This window comes from Lontra canadensis, unplaced genomic scaffold (genome assembly GCF_010015895.1).
Source record: "Lontra canadensis isolate GAN:19392208 unplaced genomic scaffold, GSC_riverotter_1.0 scaffold24, whole genome shotgun sequence".
In the NCBI taxonomy this organism is placed as follows: domain Eukaryota; kingdom Metazoa; phylum Chordata; class Mammalia; order Carnivora; family Mustelidae; genus Lontra; species Lontra canadensis.
Genome location: NW_022631018.1, coordinates 9,466,922 through 9,477,016, shown reverse-complemented (window position 1 = coordinate 9,477,016; position 10,095 = coordinate 9,466,922). Strand labels below are relative to the sequence as shown.

Genomic DNA, 10,095 nt, shown 5'->3' with positions numbered 1-10,095 from the left:
CCATCTGTTTATCTCATGGGCACAGAGAAAGAACATTTAATTCAGTGAGATTAAACCACACACTCTTCAACAACCAATGAGTCAATGAAAAAAATCAAAAGAGAAATCAAAATATATTTTCAGTCAAACAAAGATGGAAAGGCAATATACTAAAACTTACGGGATGCACAAAAACCAGTTCAACTTGGTATCCCACAAGCACCTCCAAACAATATGTACACAATTCCATTGATCAAATCCCCCTCCTCAGGTCTGTTCTCTTATTGTCATAAGTAGCATAATTGTCCACCCAAGTCAACCAAGCTAAACAGGGAGTCACCTGTATAGCTATAAATGCATGCATTAAGAAAAAAGATAGATCTCAAAAAAGACCTTAACATTACAGGGAACTAGAAAAAGAGGAAAAAACTAAAACCAAAGTAAGCAGAAGGAATAAAATTATAAAGATTAGAGTAGAAACAAATGAAATAGAGAATAGGAAAATAGAATAGATTTTTTTAAAAAACTAATAGTTCTTTGAAAAGATTAAGTTGACAAATTTTTAGTTAGATTAACCAAGAAAAAGAGAGTGAATTCAAATAAAATTGTAACCGACAGAGGAGACATGATAACTGATACCACAGAAATACAAAAGATCATAGGACACTACTATGAACAATTTAGGCCACAAATTGGATGATTTACAAGAAATAGATAAATTATTAGAAATATACAACCTGGTAGGACTGAATCATAAAGAAACAGAAAATCTTTACACCCAATAATAAGTGAAAAGATTGAATCAGTTATTGAAAACCTTCAAGGAAAGACTAGGACCAGATTATTTCTCTAGTGAATCCTCCCAAACATTTAAAGAAGAATTAACACCAGTCCTTCTCAAACTCTCCCAAAAAAACTGGAGAGGAAGGAACTCTCCCAAATTCATGCCATAATTCTACAATATTACCTTGGTACCAAAGCCAGATAAGGACAATACAGGGGAAAAAAACTACAGGCCAATACCCCTGGTGAATATAGATGCAAGGATTCTCAACAAAATACTAGGAAACAGAATTCAACAGCATACTGAAAGGATCACACACCACAATCAAGTGGGATTCATCGATGGAATGCAAGTATGGTTCAACGAATGCAAATCAATAAATGTGATATATATTACATTAATAGAATAAGAGATAACATTAACATAATCATCTCAATAGATGGGGTGGAGAGTTTTTTAAAATTCCACATTCTTTCATGATAAAAACTCTTAAATTGGGTATGGAAGTAACATATCTCAACATAAAGAAGGTCATATACGACAAGCTCACCGCTAACAACCTATTCAATGGTGAAAGGTTGAAAGCTTATCCTTTAAGATCAGGCAGAGAACAAGGGTGCCCACTCCTACTCAACACAGCACTGGAAGTCCCAGCCAGAGGACTTACCTGGCTTTGGTATCAAGGTAACGTCAGAGCAATCAGGCAAGAAAAAGAAATAAAAAGCATCCAACAAAAGGGAAGAAGTAAAATTGTCTCCTTTTAAATGACATGATCTTATATATAAAAAACTCTAAAAACTTGTTTTCTGTGTTAAGGCAGAAACTTATTAAAATCAATTTATATAGTGTTTTCCAAACAACAAAAAAAGTACAGTCCTCATCAGAAGTGCTTTGAGAGGAGACAGATTTCTCTGCCCTTCCCTGAAAAAATATTTCTGTTTATACTCCTGAAAATGATGTTATTAAACCACCTCTTAGAAGTACAATCTCATTTAGATCTCCAAACTTCTGCAGAGAGTGAAGAGATTTTAACAAAGAGCCTCCTCCAGAATGTAATGCCTCATCACAGAGGTGTAATGCAAGAGACACATAAAAAGGGGCTCTGTCAGAGGAGTGCAGGTGATCTGATGGCTGAGCCAGAAGAGTCTGATGGCCCAGGCAGGTAGCCCCACACTGTGGAGCATGGCCAGCTAGGACTGCATGGCCTCCAAAGCTTCTTCCTACTCCTTATCTTCTAAGGCAGCTACTCCTCCTGGAGGTTTGGTCTCTAGAAGTATACGAGGCTCATTGTGAGGTGATTTGCCAAAGGCTCCTGCTGTAATTTCAAAGAAAACTTTATCAATTCTACTTCTGCTCCTTCTTCCATTTCTTCCAGGACATCTATGCTTTCAAAAGTATCTTCTACTACCTCTTCCATGATCTCAGTCTTCGAAATCTCTATGGACAATTCCCGTATGTGCCCTGGGTTGATGGGATCTTTCCAAGACTCTGAGTGGCCTTCATCACTTCTGTGCTCTTTTGCAGGGAAGGAACCAGCCATTTTCAGACCACCAGCTGGTTCTTTGTCCCCATGAGCACAGAGTTCATGTGAGCTTTGGATGCATAAAGAGTGCTCACGACCTTCCTTGACCTATCATCTCATTAGCTGGAACCATGTAGACATCCTTCTGGCCCTTCTTGGCAACATCTTTCACAGATTGTTTCTCTCTTTCTTTTTTTCTTTGGATATCTCTCATTTGCTTATCTGCAGCTCTCATTTCCTTTTCTAATCAACAAGATCAACACACAAGAATCAACCGCATTTATATACACTAACTAGGAACTATTTGAAAATGAAATAAAGACACCTCCCCACCCCAGCATTTAGAATAGCATTCCCACTCACAAAAAAAAAAAAAAAAAAAAGTAAGGGACTAAATTTAACTAAGGAAGTAAAAGATCTGTATACTCTCAAACTATAAAAACTGATGAAAGAAACTAAAGAAAACACAAATAAATGAAAAGATATTCTGTGTTCATGGATTAGAAGAACTAACATTGTTAAAATATCTATATTAGTTAAAGTGATCTACAGATTCAGTACAACCCCTATTAAGATTCAAATGGTATTCTTTATGGAAATAGAAAAAAAAATCCTAAAATTCATGTGGAAACATGAAAGACCCTAAATAACTAAGGCAATCTTAAGAAAGAAGAGCTAAACTGAATGTATCACACTTCCTGATTTCAAATTACATCAAAAAGCTAGATTAATCAAAAAAAAAAAATAAGCATGAGAACAGATACACAGGTCACTGGAACAGAATTGAGAACCCAGAAATAAAGCCTTGCATATATGATCAACTAGTATTTAACAAAGGAGCTAATATTACTCAATGGAGAAAAGACAATCTCTTCAATAAATGGTGTTGGGAAACCTAGATATTTACATGCAAAAAAAAATGAACTAGACCTTTAACTTACACTATTCACAAAAAGTAACTCAAAATGGATTCAGACTTAAATGTAAGACCTGAAACTATAAAAGTTCTAGAAGAAAACAAGGTGGTGGGGAGGGATAAGCTCCTTGACATGGGCTATAGCAATGGTTTTCTTGGATTTGACACCAAAAGCACAAGAAACAAAAGCAAAAATAAGCAAGTGGTACTTTATTAATCCAAAAAAGCTTTGGTACAGGGAAAGAAATAAAATATGAAAAGGCAATCTTTTGAATGGAAGAAAATATTTGCAAACCATATATCTGATAAGAGGTTAATGTCCAAAATATATAAGGAAGTCAAATGTAATAACAAACTCCAAAAAAACAAACAAAACCCAATAAGCCAATTGAAAATGGGATTGGGATAAGATATTTTCCCAAGGAAGATCTACAAATGGCCAACAGGTCCATGGAAAGGTCTACCACATTCATCACATCACTAATCATGAGAGAAATACAAATCAAAACCACAAGGAGCCATCACCTCACATAGGTTAGAATGGCTATTATCAAAAAGAAAACAAGTAACAAGTGCTAACCAGGATATAAAGGAAAAAGAATATACGTATACTGTTGATGGAAATATAAATGGGAACGGCCATTCTGGAAAACAGTACAGAGCTTCCTCAAAACCAACAAACAAACCAACAAACCATAAAAATAAACTACCATATGATTTATTAATTCTAATTTGAGTATATAGCAGAAGGAAATAAAATCACAATCTTGAAGAGCTCTCTGTGCCCCTAGGTTCATTTTAGCTTTATTTACAATAGCCAAGACATGAAAACAACAATGTATCTATCAACAGATGAATGAAAAGAAAATGTGAGCTCTCTGTATGTGTATCTATATATATGCCATTCATATAACGGAATATCATTCAGCCAAAGAAGGAAATCCTGACATTTGCAACAACATGGATGAACCCTGAGGGTGTTATGCTAAATGAAATAAATCAGGGAAAAGGAAATACTGTATGATCTCACTTATATGCAGAGTCTAAAAAACTGAACTCATAGAAATAATAGATTGGTGGTTTCTAAGGATGGGGGTGTCTGGAGGGGGGATGTGTGAAGGTGGTCAAAGGATACAAACCTTCAGCTTTGAGATGAATAATATCTGGGATCTAATGTACAACATGGTGACAATAGTTAACAATCTTATACTATATACTTGAAAGTGGCTAAAAGAGCAGATCTTAAAATTTCTCACCACATACACACACACATACACCCCCCCACACACACACAAAGAAGTGACTATGTAAGGTGATGTCTGTGTTAAGTAACCTTACTGTTGTAATCCTATTACAATATCTATAGATATCAAATTATCATGTAGTACACCTTAAATGAACACAATATTACATGTTAATTACATCTCAATAAAGATGGGAAAAATTTTAAGCAAATATTAACAAGGGGAAAAAAGAAAACAAATGCAATAAGGCAAGAAAACAGGAAATATATTCCCTATATGTATGTATTTTGTTCAGGATAAGGGGACAGGAGCCAGAGAGCTTCCCATTCCCTTCTTCCACCTCAAACACAAATAAAATATTATAATTCATCCCCTCTAGCACAACAGAGAAAATTGCTGCCTCCGGCAGGAACTGCCATCCCCACTAATCTCTGAAACTGTACATTTTTGTAACTATTCGTAACAAATCATTGAATTAATTTCCTTTTTATTTCCTTATGAGAAAACTAAATTACTAATATTATCAAAATGTTCTCCCTCGCTGGAAAATTCCCCTGGTTCTAGTGTTTGGTTTATATGGTTCCATTTGGAGTTGGTTTTAGGACCCATGAATTTTTTTTAAAAGGAAATATTCAGTACTAAAGTTGGTCTAAGCGTTCTCCTCTCCATAGGATTTTTTTCTTTTTTATGTTTCTCCTCTCTTCTTCTATTCACTCGCTGCTTTAATAGTGCTACTTTCCATACAGCACTTTCCATTTTCAAAATGTATCCAGACTTTTCAAAATAAATGTCGGCCTCCCAAATACAAACCTTGGGGCTCAGATGGACTATTGGGGGATACTCCCAAGGTTTTACAAAGAGTAGCTTAAAAGCTTCTCTGAGCACAGCCTACAGAAGATTGGGTTTACAGATATTTGGAGCATTTTTTTTTCCTCCTTTCTTAGATGGCTTGGGCTGCCATACCAAAATACCGCAGACCACGCATAAACATAGGAGTTTATTTTCTTATGGTTCTGGAGACCGGGGAACCCAAGATCAAAGCACCAGCTAATCCTGTTCCTAGCAGACGGCAGCCTTCTTGCTGTGGTCTCACCTGATGGACAGGGAGCAGGCGCTCGCCCGGTATCTCTTCTTAGGCCATTAATCCTATCAGAGCAAGATGCGGCCCTAAGGACCCTATTTAACCTTAATTACTTCCTTTTACTTTAAGTACAGTCACACTGGGGATTAGGGCTTCACAAGAATTTTAGGAGGACAGAGGCAGTCCAGAGCGCCCCTGAAAAAATCGTACTACAAGTCAGAATGGACAAACGCACACAGAAGCTATCCATTTCCTTAAGTCAATTACCCAGAGGCAGCAATTAACCGTGAAAACTGCGCAGCAGGCTGTGCGGCCGCCACTCGCCACTCGGAAGGTGGATACTACTTTCTCTTGTGTTTCAAAGCACTTTAGGAGAGTTCTAACTCTGCAGCCCTGAGAGCTGTCACCGCCTGGGCATTTTCACGTAGATGAGATGTGCTCCTTCTGCCTACCTCCCGCTCCACCGGAGCCGCTGAACACTCCTTTAGGAGACAAGCCTCTGTCCTTGGGTGCCTCCCTCCCATTTGCTCTCCCTTCTCCGGGGACCCGTGCGCACCATGCTTCTTTCTCTCCAGCAGACCTCTCCCCTTTCGTCTCACTTGCAACCCTTCAGGATGTTGGGAGACTCTCCACTCCCTCTGCAAAGTGCTATCCAAGATCAGGCGCCCCTGGCACCCCACCCCCACCCCCACCACCGCTCCTCAGCCTCTCAGCTCTGTGTCGGTACACCTGCCACCAGCTTCTGCTGCCCTCTGGCCGCCTTGGCTCCCTCACTGTGGTCTGCCCTGCAGGGGGAGCTGGGAGAGGCTCAGGGCTCAGGAGGGGTTCTCCATCGTGGCGTGATCTCCCACATCCGCTGCTACCCATGAGTGGCGGTGGCCGGTGTGGATCCAGGCCGTGCCCCTGGAGGCCTGCAAAACCCCCATCTTCCCCAGTCCTCCTGTCCGCCAGGCCAGAGGACGGCAGAGAGCTGAGCACATCGGAGCCCCTGAGATGGGACTGGGTGAGGAGAGAGGCTGGCTGTTTTTCGCTTCTGCTTCCAGGCCAAAGGGAATGTCTACCGGAGCTTTCCCCTTGGTGCCTGGGGTGGAGCTGCACATAGGAGAAGAGAGACCTCATTCCTTCTTTACTCTGATTCTGCAACCCCCTCAGCACCCCCACCATGGAGGACACAGAACTAGGCCCAGTGCTGGGGCGCAATTAGCCACTACTCACTTCTCTGAGGAGAGCACACTATAAAGAAGCAGGAAGCATAAAGAAAGAAAATAGGAGAACTTATAATAACGTGCACAGTTTTGATTTATACCATCTAATTAGTCTCCTGTCTTTCCTTCTTTCTTCCTTTCTCTCTCTCTTCCTTCCTTCCTTTTCCCCCAAACCCCTCCCTCCCTCCCTCCTTCCTTCCATGACCTCGGCTGTAAGATTTATTTTGCATAGTTTTTACTAAGTTTTCACTAAACCTATACCCATAACAAAAAAATCTGTCAGGCCAAAAATTAAAATGCAATCAGTTAAAGAAACACCTTAAGCAGATATTCCCCTAATTCAACACTTTGTTTCTTTTGTAAGCCACATGTTACTTTTGGGGGCCACTGGGTCCCTCAGTCCAAGAAGCGTCTGCCTTCGGCTCAGGTCATGACCTCAGGGTCCTGGGATCGAGTCCCAAGTCAGGCTCCTCACTCAGTGGGGAGTCTGCTTGTCCTACTGCCCCTCCCCCTGCTCATACTCTCTCTCTCTCAAATAAATAAATAAATAAAATCATAAAAAAAAAGAAGAAAAAGAAAGTTACATGTTACTTCTAAATCAAGTCTGTAGGGCCACCGACATATGGTTTAATGGGCTCAGAGTCCATCAGCCTGGGTAGAATCCCAGCCCTGCCCCTTCTGACTAGGCTCTTGACCAAGTTACTTAAGTTCTCAAAGGCTACATTTCTCCACCTCTGAACATGGTGATCATAATGCTAACTATCTCACTAGACTGCTGTGAGGCTAATCTTAATTGACACACGTAATGTATGTATGAAAAAGCCTGGCATCTAGTAAGTCTTTCACAAATACTGTGTAATATTATTATTATTATATTAGTCTTAAGTTTCTCTTGAGTGCCCACATTATCTGCCTAGAATTTCCCCAGGCAGGTGAGATGTGTGTGTGTTGACTGGCCTGACTTACTGAGTTGCTTGGCCCCGGAGGGGTGTTTCAGAGTGGCGCCAACAAGGCCTTGTAGGGCACCTGGGGGCACCTGAACCGTGAGGCGTGTGGGGCCAGAGCTTCTGAGACACCACTGTCACGACCAGCGGCTGTCATCAGGAGCATCTGGGACCTCTTCCAGTTGCACTTAAGAACCCTCATGAAAACCTGGTGGACAACACTGCACGGTAATCTTCCCTCGTGAAGCAATGTTGTAATGTGCTTACAGAAAAATAACGGGCTCTAGTACACCCACATCTTCACACCATTTTCAAGGGCAGACTTGATTCCTTCCATCTTTTCATGTTTCAGCCAGGAGAGAGAGAACTTCACTCAGCTTCCTCAAAGCACAGCCCCTTCTGTGTGGGGCCTCGGCAGAGTGACGGAGCCGTAGACGCCTGTGGAATGGAACCACGAGGCTCACAGGCAAAAGGAAGTAACACGGATTTAAGCAAACAAGGGAGCCGTTTCTCTGTCCTGACACTCCTCCAGGTCGATGGCTCCCATGCTTGCCTTCTCAGGTGGTCCCCCAGTGACCGCCTCACATGCAGCCGGAAGTGCAGCCCAGGCAGCGGGCCCCACCCTGGTTCTGCTCCAGAACTTTCCCACCGGCACTTCAGCTACCTCCTCACTCATCCACGGCACATCAGAGCAATGGCTCACCCATGCACAGAGTCCCCAGAATCAACAAAAATAAACAGTAGCTTCTTATGGCAAGAATATTGGGCCATTTGCAACAACATGGATGGAGCTAGAGGGTGTTATGCTGAGCAAAATAAGTCAGTCAGAGAAAGACAAATACCATATGATTTCACTCATAGGTGGAATTTAAGATACAAAGCAAGTGAGCAAAGGGGAGAAAAGAGAGAGCGAGAGAGACAAATCAAGAAACAGACTCTTTACAAAAAAGGAACAACCTGTTGGTTACCAGAGGGGAGGTGGGTGGGGGATGGGTTGCATAGGTGACAGGGATTAAGCAGACACGTATGGAAGTGTTGAATCACTCCATTGTACACTTGAAACTAGTAGAACACCGTATGCTAACTAACTTATTAAAATAAAAACTTAACAGGATGCCTGGGTGGCTCAGTGGGTTAAGTTTCTGCCTTCGGTTCAGGTCATGATCTCGGGTCCTGGGATCGAGCCCCACATCAGGCTCCCTGCTCAGTGGGGAGTCTGCCTCCCTCTGCCTCTACCCCTCTCTCACAACTCATGTTCTCACCTGCACTCTCTGTCTCTCAGATAAATAAATAAAGTCTTAAAAAAAAAAAAAAGTAAAAGATTTCAGGACACTTGACCAAGGAGTCATGCTGAAATGTGCTTTGACAGATAGGCTTTAGGAGAACTTACCCTTTGTTTCCTCTGAAGCAATCGTTCCTCACGCCAGCCGAGCTCTGCCCATTCACAGAGCACATCAGCAGCTCCTTCTTCACACCCACAATGCGCAGTAAGCAAGCTGCTTATATCGATAATAACGATAATAATAATAATAAAAACTTCCATCGAGAGTTTACTTGGTGCCAGTTCCGAAGCCCAGTGTCTTGTATGCAGGAGTTAAGCCATCATTAACAACTCTGATGATCCCTGTGGAAAGATGAGGAAACCAACGCTCGAGTCCCCAACTTGTGCCCATTTTACAGAAGAGAACTCCAGTGACTCGCCCCAGGAGGTGGTATTCCCAGGTCTAGCACCAAGTTCTCCAAGGCCCTTTCTAATGCACTATACCACTTCTCAGCATCTCCAAGTCACCCATGGGGTCTGAGGCCCTTTGGGCACCACGTTGGGGGCTCACCGTCCCAGCCCGGAATAGGTCAGGCACAGTGGTCAGTCAGCCGTGCCTACAGGCCACACTTTGTGCACAGACACAAAGATGTCTCTTAACCAAAGGCAAAGGCCATGATCCCAGTTGGAAATGACTAACGGCCATCCTCTGCCTTTGAGGCCAGAGCTTGAATCTACAACTAGTTAGCACCAGTGCCACTGGCGAGCTGTCTACATAATGCGAACCATGGCATCTGGCAATGGCTCTTAAATTTGGCACACTCCACACTCCTCCTGGACCCATGAGATAACATAACCAAATGTTTTCTGATGCTGTAAGAAATGAGTGTTTTGCAGGTAGGAGGAAATGCAAACATCGTCTGTATAAGGGACTTGCTCCATCCAATCCCAAGGGCAAAATGGCTCACTCCTTCCCAACCCTTCAAAAGGTTAAATGGGAGCAAGGGCCCAGATAAATGGTCACAATACAAACAAAGTCATGTAAATAAAATGCATCTCTGATCTATGCAGGCTGGTGATGCCAAATATACCATCTGCACCATTTTTCATGATGAGTCGATTTTTTTCCCTGAAATGTCCCAAGCAATGAGAAGATGAC

General features: G+C 41.9%; 1 pseudogene; it reads right to left on the bottom strand.

Annotated features, from left to right (window-relative positions):
- Positions 1-1,791: 1,791 nt before the first annotated feature.
- Positions 1,792-9,218, bottom strand: LOC116870657 (annotated as a pseudogene).
- Between the last annotated feature and the right edge of the window lie 877 nt (positions 9,219-10,095).